Below are 25,342 nucleotides of genomic sequence, written 5' to 3'. Positions count from 1 at the left end.
AAATAAAACCTTTGAACTATCTCAATGTTGAGTGGAAGTTAGCCATGTATTATGGGTTGAATTGTGTTCCCTACAAAAAACATATTTTGGCATTCTAACATAGTACCTCAGAATGTGACCTTATTTTGGACATAGGGTTCTTTACATAGGTAATCAAGTTAAAATGGAGTCATTAGGGTGGGTGCCAATCCAATACGCTGAAACCTTTATAAGAGGGAAATTTGAACACAGAGATACAAGTACAGAAAAGATCATGTGAAGAGACACATGTGGAAGATAGCCATGGACTGCCAAGCAGAGAGCTCTTAGAAGAAACCAACCCCCTTGACATCTGTAAATTGGTGAATGTAATTGACTTGGGACTTCTAGCCTCCAGAACTGTGAGACAATAAATTTGGTGTTAATTCTTTTTTAACAAAAAGGATAAAAACCTAAGCATTTAACCCTAGCATTCTAGGTCATTCCACAATCTGTCTCTTGATAAAATTTCCAACTTTATTAGTCCCCTGCACAACTCTTCATTCCAGCTGAATGGCTTCACTTATTTATTTACTCAACAAGCTTTTGAATGTCTACCATGCAAGGCTTAGAGCTGAGTAGTGAAGTATAACATGACTCTGACATCCAGAGTCTGTCTAAAGGAAGTTTTATATTCTAGGGGGAGAGATGCTAAATGACCAGTTTCACAACTCACCATTTAATTATAGCTATGGTAAAAACTGGAAAAACAAAAAAAGGAAATAGAGGACCTGACCCAGTCTGGGAGAATCAGGGAAGGTTCTTGGAGAAAGTAATGTTTGGACTTGAAGGATGAGATAAGTTGGGCAGTAAAGGAAAGAACATTCCTTGAAGAGATGTTTGTGTCTTCCCATCTCTATGGTTTGTGTACGTGGTGCCATCTGCTTGTACTACATGCTTTCTTCAAGAATCCAAATTCTAACTCAAAATTTGGCTCATATCTTCCCTTCTCCAGAAAGCCCTTCCTGATCATCTTATGCTGAAGTATTCTCTCCTCGCTATAAACTGGACACATTTGTTGGTTATTAGTTATAAGCCATGCATGGCTTTGTGATGGTTTCACAATTCTTGCCTTGCCCTGTTATATAAATTGAGAAGTCACCCTTGATTCCCGCCTCCATCCAGTTCACTAGCAAGTCACTTCTGTTTTAATACCATGCAGAATTTTCTGAGAAGACAATGATTAGAGGAGTTGGTTTAAATAATCATAACTTCTCTCTATTGTAAAATAAAACACAACTATAGCTACTAAAAAAAACCCCATATAAGTCATGTGAATTATAAGGGGATAAATTATAAAGAGAACTTATAATTATGATTAATAGCTTAATGAATTCTAACAAGAACACCCTTATAACTAACACTCAGGTCAAGAAATAAAACTCTGCCAGTCACTCAGAAACCCTCCTTTCACCCTGTCCCAAACACAATTGCCTTCCTCCTGCATAAAGTGTCCACAATCCTGAACTTTACGGCAGCCACTTCACTGGCTTTCTTTACAGTTTTGTTACCCAAGTGTGCATCCCCCACCACAATAGTTTTCTCTTGCACTTTTGTTGTTTTTTTTAAACCTACCTTTTACGCCTCTTCATCTTTAGGATCTCTCACCATGCCTTTCTTTTTCTTACAATCTCATGGCCAACATCCCAGTTTGTTTGACCTACAGAGTCCTGGATTTTGCTGGTGGCATACTCATGGTGCAGTTGAACTTGTGCCTCTGTCTTATGTTTTTCCAACCATTTAGCAACTGGGTCCAGAGACTTGGTCAGATTCAGGGTTGATCCCTTTGGCAAGACTCGAAGTGGTATCGTGTTCTTTCAGCAAGGGGCGTTATAGTCTCTGCATTGTCTGTCTGTGATATTAGCAGCTGTTGATGCTCAGTGCCTGGATCGATTAATTTGCTGGGGGTTGCACGATGGTGGTATTCTAATTCTATCACTTTTTCTTTCTTTATGAAATGGAATATTTTTATAACGAGATATTTTTCCTCATCTTCTATTGGTTACCCATTTGGGGGAAATATAATTACAAATCAGATCTCCTGCCAACACAGAAATTTCCTTCTACAAAATATAGGCAAGAGAGGAAATGGTTTCATTATTGAATAAGCATTTAACCAGACTGCAGTTCACATAATAGCAATCCATCAAGGAGACTGCAAAGAAAAATAAATCTGCTTGTATACAGCCAGGCAAATAAAATCCATTACATACATGTTAATTGTCTTCATCAACAGGAAAAATAAAACTTGTCTCTTTATGACAAGCAGGATGTTACATTATGGAGCCAAGCACCTAGGCTTAAAATTCCAAAGAGACAAGTTCACATTTCAAGGAGATGGCCTCCAAGAAAGGCATTCCTGGTATGAGGTCTGTTTAACTTTTTTAAAGAGTTACATATATCTCAGAGAGACAGAGAAAGCATTTATAATTTCAGGTTTTCTAAAAGAAAACGAAATGCTGAAAAGAAGGAAGAAGGGGAAGAAGGAAGGGGAACATTCTCTTCCTTAAGCACCAGCGGTTTAAAAAAAACATTTTTTTTTTTTTTTTTAGATTTTTGTTTACCCTACACTAGGGTAGGGAAAGCAAGATACATGTTTGACTCTTTCCTTTTATTTACCTATTTTCAAAATAATGACTTGGCTCCTAAATATCCTCCAAAGGTGACCAGTTAGTTTTGTTTGTTTTAAGCACCATTACTAACCCAGGGGCTTAACCCATTATTGATGGGTTTCAATCTACACAATCATTATCCTTAGCGCGACTCAAATAGTCCTCTGGTCCACGGGGACCTCTTCAAAGTTGGCTCCTGAGTTTCTCTGAGAGCTGCCTTGTGATCTGCTATGCGAAGAGTTCCAGGCTCATCTTGCACCTTTCCTACCCTTGAATCCTTTGTTTCTTCAAAAAGCCCTGGTTTCTTCTAGGGCAAAATGGTATTTCAAGATCATCTATGCAGTGCCACTGGATGGTCATTGTGTCTACCTTGCTTCTAGGCCTTTTCGGTCAACAAAGCTAGGAATTTAGATACAAGTTGTGTTGTAAAAGGGAGGTAAAATACACAAAATATATACATACACGAATATATTTATGCGAGGATGATACATATATATGTACATCTTAAAAGATAACTTCTGAGTTCGTCCTGATGCTACTTCCGCTTGAGATTCAGGGTTTTTACTTAAACTCTTCTATAGGATAGAATTAGAATACCTCACAATTATTTATTTACTTTATGCACCTTAAATATATAACAATCTCAGAATAACAAAACTAATACTACCACTACCGATGTGATGACTGAAAATACTTAAATATATTTTTTGTATATGCTTTCCCTTTTACCCTGCATTATAATCATTCTATACACACATGACCGGAAGTATAACAGTTACTTCTTTTAACCTTTATTTAGTCTTAGTTCCACAGTTGACTATACATATCTATAATGCTCCTCACCATACCTTATGTTGATATCGCTCTAGTTTTGGTTATGCTATGTTCATACCTCTCATTTTGGTTATCTGAGACTGTTCTTTAGCAGATTCTTCAGTAAGAGTTCATGGAAACAATATCTCGAATGTTGATAATAGTACATGCTCTTTACATTTAAAAGTGAGTTTTTCTGGGGTGTCTGGGTGGCTCAGCCAGTTAAGCTTCTGACTTTGGCTCAGGTCATGATCTCACGGCTCTTGAGTTCGAGCTCCGAGTTGGGCTCTGTGCTGCCAGCTCTGAGCCTGGAACCTGCTCCAGATTCTGTGTCTCCCTCTCTCTCTGGCCCTCCCCTACTCACACTCTGACTCTCTCTCTCTCTCCCTCAAAAATAAATAAACATTAAAAAAATTTATAAAAGTCAGTTCTGCTGGATATAAAGTCCTTGGGTCACATTACCTTTTCCTTGAATATCTTAATCATTTTCTCCTATTCTTATCAAGTATTGCTCTTAAAAAGTCTAGCAATGTCCACATTTTGTTTCTCATATAAGCCACTTTTTTTTTTTTTGCCCAGATGCCAAAGGATGTTTTTCTCCTGAAAGTGTAGTGAATTTATTTTTTTAGTTTATTTATTTGGGGAGAGAGAGAGAGAGAGAGTACAAGTAGGGGAGGGGTAGAGAGAGAGAATTCCAAGCAGGCTCCACACTGAGCCACCCAGGTACCCTGAAAGCCTGGTGAATTTGTTAGTATGTCTCGACACTGGGTTTGGGTCAAGAATTCTTAGGTACATGGTGTGTGTGTGTGTGTGTGTGTGTGTGTGTGTGTGTAGTTTCAAATATCAATTCAGGAACATTTTCTTAAATTTTGTATTTTGCATAATGTCTTGATTTATGCATATTTTATATCAAGATACATACAGGGGCACCTGGGTGGCTCAGTTGATTAAGCATCCAACTCTTGATGTTGGCTCAGGTCATGATCTCATGGTTTGTGAGATCGAGTCCTGCACTGAGCTCTGCACTGAGTGCAGAGCCTGCTTGGGATTCTCTCTCTCCCTCTCTCTCTACCCCTCCCCCACTCCCTCTCTCTCTCTCTCTCTCTCTCTCAAAATAAATGAATAGACATTTTTAAGAAATTATAGGGATGCCTGGGTGGCTCAGTCGGTTAAGCATCCCACTTTGGCTCAGGTCATGAACTCATGGTTTGTGGGTTGGAGCCCCATGTGGGGCTCTGCTAACAGCTCGGAATGTGGAGCCTGCTTTGGATTCTGTTTCTCTCTCTCTCTCTCTGTCCCTCTCCTGCTCATGCTCTGTCTGTCTGCCTCTCTGTCTCAAAAACAAACATAAAAAAAAATTTAATTATAGATACGTATCTTGATTTTTTATATTTTTCTTGATTTTTATATTTATCTTATTTACTTGGTTCATTTCTCTACTTCAGAGACTTCTATGTTCTTTTTTTTTAAATTTTTTTAAATCTTTATTTATTATTGAGAGACAGACAGACACAGAGCATGAGCAGGGGAGGGGCCAAGAGATGGAGAGACAGAATCTGAAGCAGACTCCCGGCTCTGAGCTGTCAGCACAGAGCTGGATGCGGGGCTCGAACTCACAGACCGCACACAAACTGCGAGGTCATGACCTGAGCCTAAGTTGGACGCTTAACCGACTGAGCCACCCAGGCGCCAGGAGACTTCTATGTTCTGTATTGGCTCTTCTTTGCCTGTCCTACATATTTGTCATTTTCACTCAAACCATTTTGTTCTTTTCTATCAGACTTCTTTACAATTAAAAATGATTTTCCTCCCAGGGCATCTGTCTGGCTCTGTCAGTGGAGCACACAACTCTTGATCTCGGGATTGTGAGTTTGAGCCCCATGTTGGGTATAGAGATTACTTAAAAATAAAATCTTAGAAAAAAAAAATTGGGGGGTGGGGGCACCTGGGTGGCTCAGGTGGTTGAGCATCCGACTCTTGACTTCGGTTCAGGGCATGATCCCAGCGTCATGGGATTGAGACCTGCATTGGGATCTGTGTTGAGCATGGAGCCTGCTTAAAATTCTCTTTCTCTCAATCCAATCCTTCCCCGCTTGTGCACGCTCTATCTCTCTCTAAAATAAAAAAAGAAAGAAGAAAAAAAATTTTTTAACATAAAAAATTTAAGAAAATGTTTTCCTCCCTTCTATTTCTCTTAAGATATTTTTTATTGTGTTTATTTGCTCGTGTTTCTTCTAATTTACTTTTCATTTCCCCCCTTTGTTTCCAATTCTTTACTCATTTCTAGGATTTTCGAATTTGTTTTACTGTAGTTCTTTCTTGTGTTGTATCATTTTCTTAATAATTTTAGATAGCAGGTACCTGGGTGTCTCTGTCAGTTAAACATCCGACTTTTGATCTCAGCTCAGATCTTCTCAGGGTCGTGAGTTCATGCCCCACGTTGGGCTCCATGCTGGGCATGGGGCCTACTTAAAAAAATTTTGTTTTGTTTTGTTTTAAGCTGGTTTTAAAATAGCAGGTTACAGGGGCACCTGGCTGGCTCAGTTGGTAGAGCATGGAACTTTGATCTCAGGGTCATGAGTTTGAGCCTCACATTGGGCATAGAGTTTACTTAAAAAATAAAATAGTAGGTTACAATTTGAGCTGTTTTGTGGGCAAAATGTTATTCTGCTCTTTTTCTTTTTTTAGTAATGACTTTGTATGAGATTTTATCTTTACCTTTTCTGCTGTTTATTTTATGTGAGATTAGTTTTTTGGAGGTTTTAGAAGGAGTTGTGTGGTTCAGTATGGTTTTTCTAACTTCACAGAGCTCCCTCTTTTGTTTTTATATAATATTAAAAAATATGATGGCTTGCCAACTCTGTTTCCCTCCCAGATCAAGGACTGGCAAAGGCCACCTGTTTTTATAAAGTTTTACTGAAACCCAGTCCTGCCCAATTTTTTTTTACATCTTGTTTATAGCTGCTCTCAGGCCAAATCAGCAAAGCTGAGGAGTTGCAACATGAACCCTCAAGCCAATAAACCAAAAATGCTATTACCTAGCCCCTGATTTAGACCTTTTCTTTCTTTGTCTCTATTGCCTCTGTTCTGCTCAAATTTGATTGGACTCCCAGCGGTGTCTTCTCAAAGTCAGGCCCTGTCCTAGAAGCAAGACCCTACCAGTCAGTTTTGAGAGTTCACCAGAGAGTGGTCTCAGACCTTAGCACTCAGACATTTTTTAAACTGTGGTAAAATATATATAACATAAAATCTATCATTTTAAACATTTTTTAAGGTTAACAATTCAGTGACATTAAGTATATTCACAATATCATGCAGCCATCACCACTGTGTATTTCCAGAACTTTTTTATTATCTCAAACTGAGATAATCCCCCTTCCCCTAGTTCCTGGTAAACTTTATTCTACTTTCTGTCCCTATGAATTTGTCTATTTTAGGACTTCAGGTAAGTGGACTCATACACCATTTGTCCTTCAGTGTCTGTCTTATTCCACCAAACATAATGTTTCAAAATCATCCATTTTGTACCATTATCTGAATTTCATTCCTTTTTGTAGCTAAACAATATTCCATTGTATGTATATACCACCTTTTCTTTATCCATTCATCTGTTGATGGGCACTTGGATTGTTTTCATCTTTTGGCTATTGTGAACAACGCTGGTATGAATATTGGTGTACAAGTATCTATTTGAGTCCCTACTTTCAATTCTTTTGATATACATCTACGAGTGGAATTGTTAGATGATATGGTAATTGTATTTTCAACTTTATGAAGAACTGTCACGGTGGCTTTTCCATTTTTCCATAGCAGCTGCACCATTTTATATCCTCACCAGCAATGTACATTGGTTCCAGTTTTTCCACACCCCTGCCAACATTTCTTTTTTTCCATTTTGTTTTTGGTTTAATCATAACCATCCTAATGGGGTTGAGGTAGTATCTCATTGTGGTTTTGATTTGTATTTCCCTAATGATTGATGGTGAATATCTTTTCATGTGCTTATGGAGCATTTGTAAATCTTCTCTGGAGAAATGTCTACGCAAGTCCTTTGAATTGTGTTTATTGTTGAAGGAGTTCTTCATAGACTCTGGATATTGACCTCTTATCAGATATAAGATATATTACTCCCATCTGTGGGTTGTCTTTTCACACTTTTGATAGCGTGCTTTGATTATTTTCCCTTTTTAAATTAATTAGTAAATTATGCAGAGCTACTTTAAGATTATATGAAGATCCTCTTCCTCATCAAACTTTCCATCATCATCTGTTGATTCTTTCTTGAATCAATGACTGCTATTTTTGAGCCACCAACCATGCCCCAGATACTGCACTGGCTGCTTCATGTACATTATCCTTATGTGGCAGATGTCATTGAAGCTGAAGAGGTGAAACAGTGGCCAAGGACACACAGCTAGTAAGCGGAAATGGGAGGAGACTCCAGGAGCTAGAGTTCATGTGCTAGAGCTGGGGAAGCAAGTGTTAGCTGAAAATAGTAGGGAACTCCAAGCATCAGGTCTGTTGAGCAAGGCTGTTTCTGATGCTTCTTTCTTGTGTCTCCCAAACACTGCCTAACCTAGGGAGAGTGTAGGGCAGGCATGCTTCAGGGCCAAGGACTGTGACATGCTGGGTGTGTTCAACAGTCAGGTGCCAATTCCATCCACTGGGTCACTACATATCTGCAGGGTCCTGTGGTATGGCAGGCTCAGTAGCTGGGTTGAGAGAACCAGAAGCCCCAAGTTGTCCTTTGACATGATGGGGCGGCGGGGGTGGGGGGGCAGTAACCTGGCAGGTTCCGGGTTAAACATCCCCATTCTTTGGGCTCTTGTGGGACCTTAGCTGGGAGAACCAGAACATAGGCAGGGTGGGGTCCTGGGGTAGGGAGCCAGAGCCCTGAGTCATAGGGTGATCGAGGAGTCAGGGCCAGGGCAAGACATGCTGAGCCAGAAAATCTGGAGGAAAGCCATGGTCTGAATGCTGGGAGGAGGGAGAACTCACCAGATATAGCCGAGGTCACAGGAGAGGAGGCAATCAGGGTTGGAGCCTAAAACAGTTCTAGAAGTTTAGGATCATATGAGGCTGGTATGGGAGATCTTGAACCTATGTCTAGAAATCTCCAGTGATAGAGGCTTGTTCTCAGGGCTAACAGTGGCCTAAGCCTAGTAGATTGGCCTAGTCTGGGGATGCATAAGCCCAGGAGCATACATTAGTCATGGGTAGCCTGTTGGATCAGACTTTGTGGTGAACATTCACCTCTCCTACAGGCCTCTCAGGCCCATACCCACCTCAGTTTTCAGGGGCTCAGCCTCTGTGTCCTATTAGCTGCAATCACCTAGCCCAGCTACTCATCTGCTATGATCACTCAGGCCCCAACCCTCTTTTTGGATGAAAACTGCATTCTACAAGACCTTTGCTCTAAGAGACTTTCCATGCAGGGTTTTTGGGTTTTTTTTTGTTTTTTAACCATCCAGAAAAATAAAAGCAGCATAATATAAAAATACTTTTCACTGAGCCATCTTAAAGTGAGTTAAATATATCAAGGCCCTTTACCCCTAAGTAATTCACTATATAATTATTGCTGTTTTTTTCTCCCTTGCAACTAATAAGCAGTGTGGGAACGTCATGCAAATATTGCCTTCTTTATCGAAGATCCCCCCCTAGATTTAGCATCCACTGATGATTCTTGCCTAATCCAGCTTTACCATGATGGTTGCAAAACAGTGATCCCACATTCCTTCCACATTTTCCATTCTGCCCTCAGCATTTTCCAGTAAACAAAAGAGCTTCCTTCTCTCGATTTATGTATTTGTGGACTCTTTTTTTTTTTTTTTTAGGGATTTATAATTTAATTCTTAGTTCTTTTGGTGTTCAAATTGTCGCAGACTTGCCAGTGAGAACCCCTTCAAGCTGTCTCATTGGTCCATGTGACATAAACCCACTCTTTAAAAAAGCATGTCCTTACTTGCTGGTATAACAAGGGATTCCAAGCATTCTTTATGCCAGCCTGGAACTCAGCTAGTTCTCTGAGGACCCTGATTCGTTTAGTGGTGAAGGTCTCAGAGATCAAGGTCAGAGAATTTGGTGCCCTCAGTGCTCCTGGAGTGTCCTTTCTTCTTGGCTCTCTCAATGGACAGAGTCAGGAAATATACGCAGGTATATCTGTATGTACATATGTACGCATGTTTACACAGTCATAGATGTGTGACACAAACATGCATATACAGATCTTAGAAATCATGAATTTACACTAATATACCCTCAACAAGGTTATTTCTTATCTTCCCCATTCTTTATTTGTATATCCCTTCTCCTTTCATGAGAATCCTGGCTCCCATTTGCTCAGTCCTATGTTACATCTAATATAGTTTATTATATTGGGGCTCCTGGATGGCTCAGTTAGTCAAACATCTGGCTCTTAGTTTCAGCTGAGGTCATGATCTCATGATTCGTGAGTTCAAGCCCCATATCAGGCTCTGCGCTGACAGTGCGGAGCCTGCTTGGGATTCTCTGTCTCCCTTTCTCTTTGCCTCTCTTTCTCTCTCCCTCGCTCTCTCTCAATAGCAGCACTTTCAACAATAGCCAAATAATGGAAAGAGCCTAAATGTCCAGCAACTGACAAATGGACAAAGAAGATGTGGTTTATATATACAATGGAATACCACCTGGTAATGAGAAAGAATGAAATCTGGCCATTTGCAGCAATGTGGTTGGAACCGGAGGGTATTATGCCAAGTGAAATAAGTCAGTCAGAGAAAGACAGATACCATATGTTTTCACTCATATGTGGATCTAGAGAAACTTAACGGAAGATCATGGGGGAGGGGAAGGGGAAAAAGAAGAGTTACAAAGAGGGAGGGAGGCAAACCATATTAAATGTTGAGGACAAACTGAGGGTTGAAGGGGGGTGGGGGAGAGGGGAAAGTGAATGATGGGCATTGAGGAGGGCACTTGGGATGAGCACTGGGTGTTGTATGGAAACCAATTTGACAATAAACTTTAGTTTAAAAAATCCAGAAGTAAACAAATATTTTTTTAAATGCTTTGAAATAGTTTATAACATCTATAATGGTTTCTGAATTGCTTTTCCCACACCATTACAAACAGCAGACCTAGTAAACACAGTTCAGGACTTGTTTGCAATTCTTCCCCTCCACCATACTCCCCGTCCCCAACTGAGGGAATATAGTCAAATACTGTGTTAAATTACTTCAAATTCGTTCATTTTCTCCTGTTCAGTGTGATTATGGTACTTTTTTGAAATATTAGTTTACTTGTTTTAGTTTGCTTTTAGTTTTAATTTACTTCCTTTCCATTTTTTATCGACTTAATTTTGTTTTTGAATATGCGGGATATTAGCATGCTTTCAAAAGTCAAAGCTATATAAAAAGATATGCTCAGAGAAATATCGTTTCCATCTATTCCCCTCCACCCCTGTAGGCAACCAACTGCATTGTTTTCTTGTTTGTCCTTCTTGTGTTTTATTTTGTAATAATAAGTAGATATATGTATATTTTCTTCTTTCCCCTTCTTTCTCATGCAAAACATAGCATACTACATATGTGTAGTATAAGAAATATATTTGGTCTTTGTTCCTGGTTCCTGGCACAGAGCTCCTGAAATCCTTACAATTTCCTGAGTGATGGCAGTGTCTTTAGTTACTCCTAAGGAGCCCCTTTTTGGGCACACCTGACTTTAGGCTAATGAGGTGACAGTGTGGGCCCCCTAGATAGCTTTAGGATGGGGCTGGTCACCAGAAAGACCAGGTGATTAGAGGGTTGGAGCTTTCAGCCTCATCCACTGACTCTTGAACAAGAAGATTCAATGAGCTTTCTGGCTGGTGAATACAGCCACATGCCAGAAGGGTATCACCTCCCAGTTCTACGGGGATACAAGCTCTTGCTCTCAGGACCCTTCTAGGCCCCAACCTACATACCTCTTCATCTGGCTGTTCATCTGTATCCTTTAAAATAAACTGATAAACATAAATAAATCTTTCTCTGAGTTCTGTGAGCTACTCTAGTGAATAAATGAAATCTGAAGAGGAGTTTATGGGAAACTCCAATGTATAGCCTGTCAAATGCACAGGTAAAAACCTGGATTTGTGATTGATGTCAGAAGTGGGGCAGTCTTGTGGGACTAAGGGTGGGGGGGGGCCGTCTGATGCTCTCTCCAGGCAGATAATGTAAACATTGAGTTAAAGGCCACCCAGGCAGTGTCACAGAATTGCTTAATGTGGGACAAGCTACCCCATATATGGAGTACATAAGTATTCAGAGTATTGTGTAGTATAAAGGAAAACAAAGGTTTTCCCTTCATAATATGCTTTTCTGCAATTAAATCTCTTTGCTTATCGCCTGGAAATCATTGTATCTCAGTCCACAAGAGTCTTCCTCGTTCTCTTACTCCATGAGCTTTTGTATATGCCAGAGTTTATTCACCCAATCTCCTCTGCTTGGACATTTAGGTAGTTTCCAGTTAATATTAATATTGCAATGAAAAACCTATGTATTTGTGTTATTGACAGTATATCCTCAGTATAAATTCTTAGAAGTGGGATTGTTGGGTCAAACAAAAGGTACATTCCTTTTCTATGGCTGTGTAACAAGTTACCACACACTTAGCAGCTTAAAACAGCACCTATTCGGGGCGCCTGGGTGGCGCAGTTGGTTGAGCGTCCGACTTCAGCTGGGTCATGATCTCGCGGTCCCGGAGTTCGAGCCCCGCGTCAGGCTCTGGGCTGATGGCTCAGAGCCTGGAGCCTGTTTCCGTGTCTCCCTCTCTCTCTGCCCCTCCCCCGTTCATGCCCTGTCTCTCTCTGTCCCAAAAATAAATAAACGTTGAAAAAATAAAAATAAAAAAAAAAAACACCTATTCATTAGCTCACGGTTCTGTAGATCAGAAGTCTGGGCAAGCACGTCTGGGCTCTCTGCTCAAAATATAACAAGGCATAAACCAAAGATATTGACTGTGATCTTATCTGGAGGCTCTAGAAAGAATCAGCTTCCAGGAAAATTCAGTGGCAGAATTCAGTTCCCATTTTGTTGTGGGCATTCAGCTTCTACCAGCCTCCCCCTTTCCTTGCCACATGACCCCTCCAACTTTAAACCAGCAACAGTGTGTTGAATCGTTCTTGCTTGGAATTTGACTTCTGTCAAAGGCAAGCAAAGCCGGAAATTAGTTAAAGCAGTAAGGACAGATTTTAATCAGTAACAGCTATTGCAATAGGGAAAAAAGTCCAATGTGAACCGAACTCAACTCTGAGCTTTCTCAGGCAGACATTTTAAGAAAGGCTAGGGTTATCCTAGGGATGTGGCCTTGAGCTGGTAGAAAGTATGTTAGTGTCTGTTGAAGTCTGTGTAGGCTAATGCTGAGATAGGTCTTTTAGTTTTAATTTACTTCCTTTCCATTTTTTATCGACTTAAAGGTCAGTGAAGAAGACGGTTCAGAGGAGCTTGGCCAGAGTTTGGTCAAAAAGGGAATCTTTGAGGCACCTTGGTGGCTCAGTTGGTTGAATGTCCAACTCTTGATTTTGGCTCAGGTCATGATCCCAGGGTTGTGGGATCAGACCCAGCATCAGGCTCTGCACTGAGCATGGCGCTTGCTTGAGATTCTCTCTCCCTCTGCCCCTCTCCCCCACTTATACATGCTCTCTCTATATATAAAATAAAAAAAAATTTTAACAAGGGGATCTTTGTCACTACTTCTGCTGCTGCCAAAGAAACTGTGCGTTTAAGTGGGCTCGTGTGATCAGATTAGGCCCACTTGGATAATGTCCCTTTTGCCATATAGCATAACATAGTCATGGGAGTTACACCAAGGAGTGAAGGTTATAGGGGCCATCTTAAAATTCCCAGCCCTCCTTCCAGCAATTTTCCTCACCAGCCCCTACCTGGATCATACCTGAACCAAGAGGTCTGAGCTGTTTGGGGTTCTGAGCAATGCTAAGGCTAACTCAGCCTCTGGTTATCAGGAATGGAGAAGAGCCTTAAACCCAACAGGAACGTCCTTGGTTCCACAGTGTGGAAGCAGTGATGGAAGCTATAAACAGTGTCTTAGAGAATGAGGGTAGGGGCACCCTCTTAAGTTATCTTGAGTAAAGGACTGTTCTGTGGGGCGAATCCCATCTGCAGTTTTGTGCAAGAACATACACCCACCTCACATGCCCTTTAATGTTCATCATGGTTTCAACCTCCTTGGAGTGACTTGGCCCTTGCTCCTAGAAGCCATTCCAGTGTGAGTGGCTAGTAGGAGCACAAGCTCTTGGTCAGATAAATCTATACTCTGCCATTTACTGGTTGCAGAACCTTGAAATTACTTAGCTTCTTTGTACCTTGATTTCTTCACCTATGAAATGTGAATGAATAGTAGTAGCTACCTCCTGGGACAGTTTGGGGGGGAATCAAATAAAATCATGTTCATAGAATGCTAATACATTCTTGGCACACAGTGAGTGCCCAACAAATGTTAGCCGTCTGAGTTTATCACTCTATCTGGCTTCATTTATGGCTCCATACCCCATGTTCTTCTTGGCTTTCCTGTGGTCCTTAGTGTTAGCCTCTGGATTCTCTCAGCATAGTAGCTCTTGGTTCCCACGTGTCCTGTCCTGGAGCTTGGGTGCTGCTAAGGGTAGAGGCCTAAAAAAGAAAGTACCCTGCATGCCACACATCTTCAAGACATCCAAACAAGAAGCAACCTCCTATCCCTCAGGAGCCTTGCGTGCCACTGTCTGTCTCCCTGCTTGACTCAGTTCCAAACAGAAGTCTTGAGAAAAGGCATCTCTTCTGTTAATCTATTGTTATGTAACACAGTACGTCGAAACTTGGTGGCTTCAAAAACCGTTTTGTTTGTATCATGATTTTGTGAGTTCAGGAGAGGGCTTGGTTGGGTGGTCCATCTCTGTCTGATCCGTGCTGGGGCAGCTGGGGCTGGAGGATTTACCTCCAAGATATCTTGTTCAGTCCCATGCTGGTCTCATCCTCCAGGACCTCCAGATGCTCAGGTTTTTCACAGCATGGCTGCTGAGGACAGTTGGACTTCTGACAGAGAAATTGGCTCCTCCATTCCCAGAGTCCCAGGTGGACCCTGTGAGGCTTCCTAGGCAATGCACTCAGAGTTTGAGAACATCATCTCTGCTGCATTCTTTTGGCCACACAGGTCTCCAAGGCCAGATCAGATTCTTGGGGAGGGGGATTAGATTCTACCTCTCAGTGGGTGCAGCAGCAAAGAATGTGTGCAGGTTTTAAATCTATCACAGCAGCTCATGAGTGGAAGCTAAAACCCACCTGGAACCCAGCTGCGAAGGAGCCTGGGAAATATCGTTTTAGGATTTCTAGTCTCTGCAGCATAGAAGGAGAATGGGACACAGGAAAGAGGCTGAGGCAGTCAATCTGCTGTATCCATCACAGTCTCTTGGCGTTCAGTGGTGTCTTGGATCAGATTCTACAACCAGCTTCTCTTCATCCTTGGTACCAGCATCCTTGAGTTCAGATGGGAATTGGGAGTGATCAATCAGTCCCTCGACCTAGCCTGTCCTTTAGGTCAAGGCTTTATAATTTTTTTTTAATTCTTTTTAATGTTTATTCATTTTTGAGAGAGACAGAGACAGAATGCGAGTGGGTTAGGGGCAGAGACAGAGGGAGACACAGAATCCAAGGAAGGCTCCAGGCTCTGAGCTGTCAGCACAGAGCCCGACGCGGGGCTCAAACTCACAGACTGTGAGACCATGACCTGAGCTGAAGTGGGATGTCCAACCGACCGAGCCACCCAGGTGCCCCAAGGCTTTAAAATTTTTTTAACCGAGGGACGCGTGGGTGGCTCAGCCGGTTGAGCATCCCACTTAAGCTCATGTCATGATCTCGAAGTTCAACTCAAGCCCCACATCAGGCTCTCTGCTGTCAGATCCTGTCTCCTCTCTCTCTGCCCCTCCCCTCCTTATGCTCCCTCTGTCAAAATCAATCATTAAAAAATCTATTTAAAAAGTTTTTAATTTTTTTTAACTGAAATAGCAAAAAATATAGCTTATATCAGTATATGGACAAATATATGTGACTGAAATAAAGGTTTCATTAAACAATCCTTAACTTTATTATGTGCAGTGTTCTCCTGATTTTCTACTGTATTCTCTTTTTTAAGCAAAAATACTAGTTGTGCCTCCACTAAATTAATTTCATGACTCACTAATGGGTTACCATCCACAGTTTGAAAAGCACTGCTGAAGCTACCCTTCCATAGGGAAAGGAAAACAGGGGGGAGAAAATGGGTCAGCAGGAAAAAAATTATATAAGAACAAAAAAAGAAAATATTTCCTCAAAGGAGACTTACTTAATTCAACAGAAATGTAGTCAAGTGTATCATTGTTTCACAAGTACTCATCCCCTTCCCTGTGAGGTAATGATACACACCCCACCTCTTAAGCCTTCCGTTGAGAGGCTTGGCTGTGGGACTGCCTTTGGCCTTTGACATGCGAGCAGGCACGTCTCATATCATGTCCGAGCGGGAGCTTTAAATGCAGTTGCATGGCTTGGCTTGGTCTCTGGTGATTCTGCCCTCTGCTAGAAGAACAGTACGTTCCAGATAGGTCTGTTCCTCCAGCCTGGGTGCCAGAGTAAGTAAATACACGGAGCCAAAGTGCAGCCTATTCTCAGCCCTCACATAACATGAGAAACTGGTATTTGTTATAAACCACTTAGATTTGCAGTTGTTTGTTACTACAGTAAAGCCGACTAATCTAAGAGGCAACTTAATGAGGGGCATCTGGGTGGCTCAATCGGTTAAGCGACCGGCTCCTGGTTTGGGCTCAGGTCATGATCTCATGGATTTGTGAGTTTGAGCCCCATGTTGGGCTCTGTGCTGACAGTGCAGAGCCTGCTTGGGATTCTCTCTCCTGCTGTCCCTGCCTCTCCCCCACTTATGCTCTCTCCGTCTCTCTCAAAATAAATAAATAAACTTTATTTTAATTTTTTTTTTAACGTTTATTTTTGAGACAGAGAGAGGCAGACCATGAACGGGGGAGGGTCAGAGAGAGGGAGACACAGAATCTGAAACAGGCTCCAGGCTCTGAGCTGTCAGCACAGAGCCCGACGCGGGGCTTGAACTCACAGACCGCGAGATCATGACCTGAGCTGAAGTCGGCCGCTTAACCGACTGAGCCACCCAGGCGCCCCAAATAAATAAACTTTAAAAAAAAAAAAGAAGCAACTTAATGGAAAAACAAACAAAAATCCAAAGCACTCATTTGAACATTTAAACCATACGGAAGTATAGACAGTAAAACAGAGTTCTCCTTCACCAACTCCCTGCTCCTTCAGGAAGTCGTCTTTGATAACATTTTGGTTCATATCTATTCAGAGAAGCAAATTTTTGAAATGACTGTTTTCTAACTTTGAGATAAAATTAGCACATAATTGTCCACAAATAAAGTTTTATTGAAACACACCAGACCTATTTTGTTCATGGCAGTTTTCACACTAAAACAGCAGAATTGAGTATTGCGACAGAGCCTGTAATGCCTAATGTACTTAACTATCTGGCTCTAAATGGAAAAAATGTGCCGGCCCTTGGTCTAGGTCCACCAAATACTAACATTTGGCATTTTGCAGCTTTTGTTTTTATTTCTCTTTCATCTATGAATTTTTTTTCTAGACCACTTAAAACAATGTATAGATCTCATGACCCTTTGTCTGTCTATATTTCAGCATGTGTGTCCTAAGAACAGGTTTACTCTTCTCCACAAACCACATCATAATTATCACACCCAAAACATTTAACATTAACACAATTCTAGTAACTACTATTCAAAGTCCTCCCAAATTGGCCTGAAAGTGTCCTTTCTAGCCTTTCCACCCTCAGTTCAGGATTTAATTAAAGACTATACAGTGCATTTAGTTTTCATGTCTTGTCAGTTGCTTTTGATCTAGACCAGTTCCCAGTCTTTTTCGGCTCTCATGAAACTGTCATTTTTGAAGAGTCCAGCCAGGACAGCTGTTCAGGTCATCTCTCTGGACTTGACTGTTTTTTTGTCACTCGGTATTTGATTCAGGTTAATCATTTTCATTTTTGGCAGAAATTCTACATAGATGATGATGTGCTCTTATCAGGAGGCCCATGATGTTACTTGGCCCAACTATTTGTGATGTTAAATTTTGTCACTTGTTTATGCAGAGTCTGCCAGATTTCTCTGCTGTAAAGTTCATTTTTTCCCCTTTGTAATTAGCCAGTGATCTGTGGGGAAATTCTTCGACCTGTACGAATAACCAATTCCCTAACAACCTTTGCTTTGTGGTTTTAGGCTCTGTCGATGATTCTTTCCTGAATCAACTGTTGTCATGGAGAATGGTCTCCAAGTGATTTTAAAGTACAGCCAGCATTGGGAATCGCTAGACCAGTGCTTCTCAATCTGTGTTTACAAATCTCCTGGGCATCTGGTTATAAGGCAAATCAACTGCGGCAGGACTGGGGTGGACTGAGACTAAGCATTTCTAACGGGTTCCCAGGTGTTGCTGGTCCACATGGACCACACTTTACATATCAAGGCTCAGTCTAGCCTCTAGACAACAGCTACAATTATGGATACGATACCTTCCTTCCCCAATTTAGTTTTGCCTACTTGTTAGTCAAGACTCTCAGTTACAAACAACAGAACACACTCTAGCTCAGAAAAGGCATGCATTAGTGGACATTGGGCAACTCTCAGAACCATTTAGGAGCTTGGAGCTGAGCTGCCAGGAACAGTGCCAGACCACATTGCAGAACTGACCTAATGAGGGAACCAGTCTTCCCACTGCCAGGCACTGAGCCCATCTGCACTCATGCCAGTGATGCAAACCAACCGCACCCACAGCTGCCACCAGCACCAATGCTACACGTGTGCCTGGAACTCTACTGCAAGTTATTGCCAGCCCCCCAAACTGGATGTCTGCTGTCACCCTCACCAGCAAATGGATTCCACAAAGAGCCTGCTTTCTCATGTTCATATTTCTGCACCAAAGTTTCACACGAGTATGTTAGATTGCTGGAACCTAGGTCACATGGCCATTCCCTAGCTGCAAGGGAGGCTGGGAAATCATGTTTCCTGGCTTCTCCCTTGGGGGAGGGGAATAGGAAAGATTCATAAGGCAAAAAATGCTCAAGAAGGCCCTCCAAAACATGACAAATGTCCAATACAGTTATTTGAAAGAATAAATGCAGTAAGTCTGAGAAATCTATGAAGAATAAGAATAGTAATAAAGACTTCCCCTCTTATATGGAAAAATACATTGTAAAACTGTAATAGTGTGTGATATTAGAATCAGAATGGATAGATAAATCAAGAAAAGACTTAGATCCAGATCCTCACACTTTATATCAAAATTAATTGATAGTTTTGAGTTAAATTGATTTTTTCTTAAATTAAAAAAAATTTTTTAACGTTTATTTATTTTTGAGAGAGAGAGACAGAGAGACAGAGTGTGAGTAGGGGAGGGACAGAGAGAGAGAGGGGGACACAGAATCTGAAGCAGGCTCCAGGTCTGACCTGTCAGCACAGAGCCTGATGTGGAGCTTGAACTCATGAACCGTGACATCATGACGTGAACTGAAATCAAGAGTTGGACGCTTAACTGACTGAGCCACCCAGTAACCCCTAAGCTGATTTTTTTAACCCATTAAAATACTAGAATAAAATAGAGTAAAATATTTGTCAAATTTCATGGTGGAAAATAACTTTCTAAATTTAATAATATTGGAATAACTCACAAATAAAAAGATAAATAGTTTTACCTTTATAAAACAGAGAACTTATATACTTAAAATTGAAGGGAAACAATTAACTGTGAAAATAATGTGCAATAAATATAACAGGCAACATGTTAATATCTTTAATATATAAAAATTCACATAAATTAATTTTTTTAACTGCTAAGAACTTTTAACTCATTTACCAATAGGATATATCTACACAGTTCACCAAGAGCCAAATACAAATGGCTAATGACATACAGAAAATTTTCAACCTCACTGGGAATGAAAAAAAAAAAGACAAACCAGCACAAAGGTATTTTTTAAAAAATCTATTTTTTAAAAAATCACCTAGGTGGCTCAGTTGGTTAAGTTTCTGACTCTTAATTTCGGCTGAGGTCATGATATCACAGTTTGTGAGTTCAAGCCCTGCATTGTTGCTTGGGGTTCTCTCTCTCCCTCTCACTTTGCCCCTCCCCACACCTTTCTCTATCTCAAAATAAATAAACATTAAAATATTGATAGCAAATTATATATAATATATACAAATATATAATATATCTATAACACACATATATAATATATAATATATAATCTTAGCTCCACCCCAGTCCTGCCAAATCTGATTTGCCTCTTAACAATATGCCCAGGGGATTTGTAAACACAGGTTGAGAAGCACTGGTCTAGTGATTCCCAACGCTGGCTGTACTTTAAAATCACTCAGGGGCCATTTAAAACAATATTGATGTCCATTTACATTCTCCATGACAACAATTGATTCACATGTAATATATGTATATATATGGTATGTATTTGTTATCTCTTTCTCTCTTAATAAGAATATCCAGTCTTTTAAAAAAAATTTTTTTTAATGTTTATTTCTGAGACAGAGAAAGACAGAGCATGAGTTGGGGAGGGGCAGAGAGAGGGAGACACAGAATCCAAAGCAGGCTCCAGGCTCTGAGCTGTCAGCACAGAGCCCCACGCGGGGCTCAAACTCATAAACCGTGAGATCATGACCTGAGCCGAAGCTGGTTCAACCAACTGAGCCACCCAGGTGCCCCAAGAATATCCAGTCTTAATGAAATAAAGAATAGATGGGTATTTTCACACATAGCTTATATGTAATAACCTTATTTGGAGAAAAACAGGGCATTCAAAAGAATATTTGGTATTCAAAAGAACGATGACTGCAACGGATTGAAACACATCAAGAATATAATAATCTAAGCATTCCTACTACTAAAATACAAAAGCAAAACATTATCTTTTGAACTTCTAGGATACCAATTCATTCTGCAAGTTGGCAAAGGAAGAAAAGAATTAAGCATTTATCCTGCCTTTCCTTATCAACTCTATTTTGGGATACCCAAATTGCTGATGAAAGAAATTTCTTCTTTTCACAGAATTTCAGCAAAAGGAATTATAGGCTTAGAAAATCATTATTTACAATACCTAATGAAGTAATAAATTTAGGCAGTGATTATCAGTGGCTGTTGAAAACATTTGGTGAAGTAAGCAGACTGACAGCTTCTGGACCCACTGATCAATTTTAAGATCATACAAAGGGACAACCAGATGTTGAGCTTTTGATGTGATGTAATAGGCAGCATATCATTCCCAATGAAGTATTCATGCAAAAAAAAAAATTCTTTTAGCTTAATCAAATGTCTCTAGAATAACAGAAAATATGGAGGCTAGAGAAATGTGTTAAATGTCATCAGAAGGATGTGGTCAACCAAATCCAGTTTATGGGGAATTTACAAGAGTGAAAAGTTAAGACATATATCAACCAAGACCTTCTTTGGATATTGATTTGAATAAATCAATATAATTTCAGACAATCAGGGGAGATTAACATAGACTGATTGTTGGATGATATTAATGTATTATTGTTCATGCTGTTAATTATGATAATAAAATTGTGTTTATGTTTTTTAATTTTAATTTTTTTAAAGAATTTTTTTAACGTTTATTCATTTTTGAAAGGCAGAGAGAGACAGAGTGCTAATGGAGAAGGGGCAGAGAGAGAGGGAGGCACAGAATTTGAAGCAGCATCCGGGCTCCAAGCTGTCAGCACGGAGCCCGATGCGGGGCTCGAACTCACAGACCGCAAGATCACGTCCTGAGCCAAAGTCGGCCAGCCAACTGACTGAACCACCTAGGCGCCCCGTGCTCATGTTTTTTAAAAATCCTTATCAGTTAGAAATACATACTAAAAATGTTCATGTTAAAGGAGAGATTAAAATACTTCAGGGAAAAAAACCTTGGGATGAGGAATAGATACATAAAAGAAGAATGGCAAAATCTTCATGTCCATGGGATGCATTATACTCTTTGGTGTTTCATTTGTTTAAATTTCCACAGTCAGGAGGTAAAGAAAGTAAAAGGTCTTTCACCTTGACTTTGTAATTCTACTCCAGACGACCCATTCTCAGAAAATAATTTAACATATAGGAAAATTCTTTACGCATAAGAATATCAATCCCACGAGCATTATGAATGCCAAAATTACAACAACCTAAATGTCAAACAACAGGGCCACAATTTTATCAACTAGATATGTCCCTTAAGGGACTATTATGTGACCATTAAAACATATGTTCATGAAGACTTGTAATTATATGACAAAGTGCTTGTGTGGAAATATCAAGTGCAAAAAAATAGGTCACAGGATTTTATATAAATTAGTATACCAGTCAGCTTTTGCCACATAACAAACCACTCCAAATTTAGTCACATAAGTCACTTAAGTATTTATTTCCCTTGTTTTGTGTGTCTGGGTATTTTGCAGCTGGGTCTGGATAGTCTGGGATGGCTCATTCTCACATTTGGCGGCTGGCAGGCTGATTGGTCTAAATGGGACTCATGTGGGACCGTTCATCTCTATTCCACGTGATCTCTCATCCTCCAAAAAGCTAGCCCAGCCTTCTTCTCACAGCACTTTCATGGGCCCAAAGAGCAGCAAAAGAACAAGTGTCAATGTGTGAGCACTTTTCACGCCTCAGATTGCCTCACGTTTGCTAATGTCCCGTTGGCCAAAGCAAGTCAGGACAACCAAGCGCAGAGTCACCATGGTGGGGTGGTGGGGAGGAGGTGAGCAAGCTGGAGGTCTTTACTGCAAGATTCTACTACAAGTATGGTCTCATCTATTATTTTTTTAAATACAAAATTTATTGTCAAATTGGTTTCCATACAATACCCAGTGCTCATCCCAACAGGTGCCCTTCTTAATGCCCATCACCCACTTTCCCCTCCCTCTCACCCCCAACAACCCTCAGTTTATTCTCAGTTTTTAAGAGTCTCTTATGGTTTGGCTCCCTCCCTCTCTTTTTTTTCTCCTTCCCCTCCTCCATGGTCTTCTGTTAAGTTTCTCAGGATCCACATAAGAAAGAAAACATATGGTATCTGTCTTTCTCTGTATGACTTATTTCAGTTAGCATAACACTCTCCAGTTCCATCCACATTGCTACAAAAGGCCATATTTCATTCTTTCTCCTTGCCAAGTAGTATTCCATTGTGTATACAAACCACAATTTCTTTATCCATTCATCAGTTGATGGACATTTAGGATCTTTCCATAATTTGGCTATTGTTGAAAGTGCTGCTATAAACATCGGGGTACAAGTGCCCCTATGCATCAGCACTCCTGTATCCCTTGGGTAAATTCCTAGCAGTGCTATTGCTGGGTCATAGGGTAGATCTATTTTTAATTTTTTGAGGAACCTCCACACTGTTTTCCAGAGTGGCTGCACCAGTTTGCATTCCCACCAACAGTGCAAGAGGGTTCCCATTTGTCCACATCCTCTCCAGCATCTATAGTCTCCTGATTTGTTCATTTTAGCCACCCTGATCGGTGTGAGGTGGTATCTGAGTGTGGTTTTGATTTGTATTTCCCTGATGAGGAGCGACGTTGAGCATCTTTTCATGTGCCTGTTGGCCATCTGGATGTCTTCTTTAGAGAAGTGTCTATTCATATGTTCTGCCCATTTCTTCACTGGATTGTTTTTTGGGTGTGGAGTTTGGTGAGCTCTTTATAGATTTTGGATACTAGCCCTTTGTCCGATATGTCATTTGCAAATATCTTTTCTCATTCCGTTGGTTGCCTTTTAGTTTTGTTGATTGTTTCCTTTGCAGTGCAGATTTTATCGTGATGAGGTCCCAATAGTTCATTTTTGCTTTTAATTCCCTTGCCTTTGGAGATGTGTCAAGAAATTGCTGAGGCTGAGGTCAGAGAGGTTTTTCCCTGCTTTCTCCTCCAGGGTTTTCATGGTTTCCTGTCTCACATTCAGGTCCTTTATCCATTTTGAGTTTATTTTGTGAATGGTGTAAGAAAGTGGTCTAGTTTCATTCTTCTGCATCTTGCTGTCCAGTTCTCCCAGCACCATTTGTTAAAGAGACTGTCTTTTGTCCATTGGATAGTCTTTCCTGCTTCGTCAAAGATTAGTTGGCCATACTTTTGTGGGTCCAATTCTGGAGTCTCTATTCTATTCCATTGGTCTATGTGTCTGTTTTTGTGCCAATACCATACTGTCTTGGTGATTAAAGCTTTGTAGTAGAGGCTAAAGTCTGGGATTGTGATGCCTCCTGCTTTGGTCTTCTTCTTCAATATTACTTTGGCTATTCGGGGTCTTTTGTGGTTCCATACAGATTTTAGGATTGCTTGTTCTAGCTTTGAGGAGAATGCTGGTGCAATTTTGATTGGGATTGCATTGAATGTGTAGATAGCTTTGGGTAGTATTGATATTTTAACAATATTTATTCTTCCAATCCATGAGCATGGAATATTTTTCCATTTCTTTGTATCTTCTTCAATTTCCTTCATAAGCTTTCTGTAGTTTTCAGCATACAGATCTTTTACATTTTTGGTTAGGTTTATTCCTAGGTATTTTATGATTCTTGGTCATCTATGATTTTTAAAAACTGTGTATTGGGGCACCTGCATGGCTTAGTCTGTTAAGCATCCAGCTTCGGCTCAGGTCATGATCTCACATGGGTTTGAGCCCTGCACTGGGCTCTGTGCTGACAGCTCAGAGCCTGAAGTCTACTTTGGATTCTGTGTCTCCCTCTCTTTTTGCCCCTCCCCCACTCATGCTCTCTCCGTCTTTTGAAAATAAATAAAAACGTTTGAAAAAAATTTTAATAAAAAAATAAAAACTGCATATTAATAAAGTCAAAAGGAACTATCAAAATGTTTACAGTGACCCTTTCTGAGTGGCATTTTTCTTTACATTTTAATATTTTGTGGCATGTTCTAAGGTGTTTGTAATAATATGTATTTTTTTTTTTATCATGGGAAACAATTAAGTTGAAAGAAAGAAAGGAAAAGAGAGAAGGAAAGAAGAAAGAGAGAAAGAGCAGAGGGGGAAGAATTGAGGGAGGAAAGGAAGAAAGAACTCCTAAAACTGATTTACAGCTGGAAGGCTGGTTGCTTTCCAGGGACCGAATTTTCCTGAAGAGTGAAGCTGGGACATGCAATAAAATCTGAGTGGTGTCTCTCTCTCTCTCTCTCTCTCTCTCTCTCTCTTCCTTCCCCCCTCCCTCCTGGGTTGTTAGATCTTCAGAGGGCCACAAATAGCATCCAGTCCAGTTATTTTCTTCAGTGTCCACTTGACAAGACTTCTGCTCTAAGTCTCTATGTGTTGGGCCTTGGCTTCACCCCACACTTTGGATGGTCTATTCCAATGCATGCTCTGATGCAGGAGAAGAGCTGTGCTCATGGGAGACTCCTTTGGTGTGCAGCAGGATGGGGTGGGAGAAAGGGCAGCAGGATCTCCTGATGTTGCAGCTGGTACAGTCACTTAGAAAAGTCTGGCAGGTCCTGAAATACCTAAACATTGAGTCACCACATGACCCAGCAATTCCACTCCTAGGTACACACCCAAGAGAGATGAAAACATATATCCCCACAAAAACTTGTACACAAATGTTTGTAGCAGCATTATTCACAATAGCTACAAGGTGGAAACAACCCAATGTCTGTCAGCTGACAAGTGGCTAAACAAAATGTAGCATATTCAGGGTCGCCTGGGTGGCTCAGTTGGTTAAGCTTCCGACTTTGGATCAGGTCATGATCTTTTGGTTTGTGAGTTCAAGCCCCACGTCGGGCTCTGTGCTGACAGCTCGGAGCTTGGAGCCTGCTTCAGATTCTGTGTCTCCCTCTCTCTCTGCCCCTCCCCTGCTCA

This window comes from Felis catus, chromosome E3, assembly GCF_018350175.1.
Source record: "Felis catus isolate Fca126 chromosome E3, F.catus_Fca126_mat1.0, whole genome shotgun sequence".
In the NCBI taxonomy this organism is placed as follows: Eukaryota; Metazoa; Chordata; class Mammalia; order Carnivora; family Felidae; genus Felis; species Felis catus.
The sequence above is the reverse complement of the archived record's forward strand: the minus strand, read 5'-3'. Positions refer to the sequence as shown.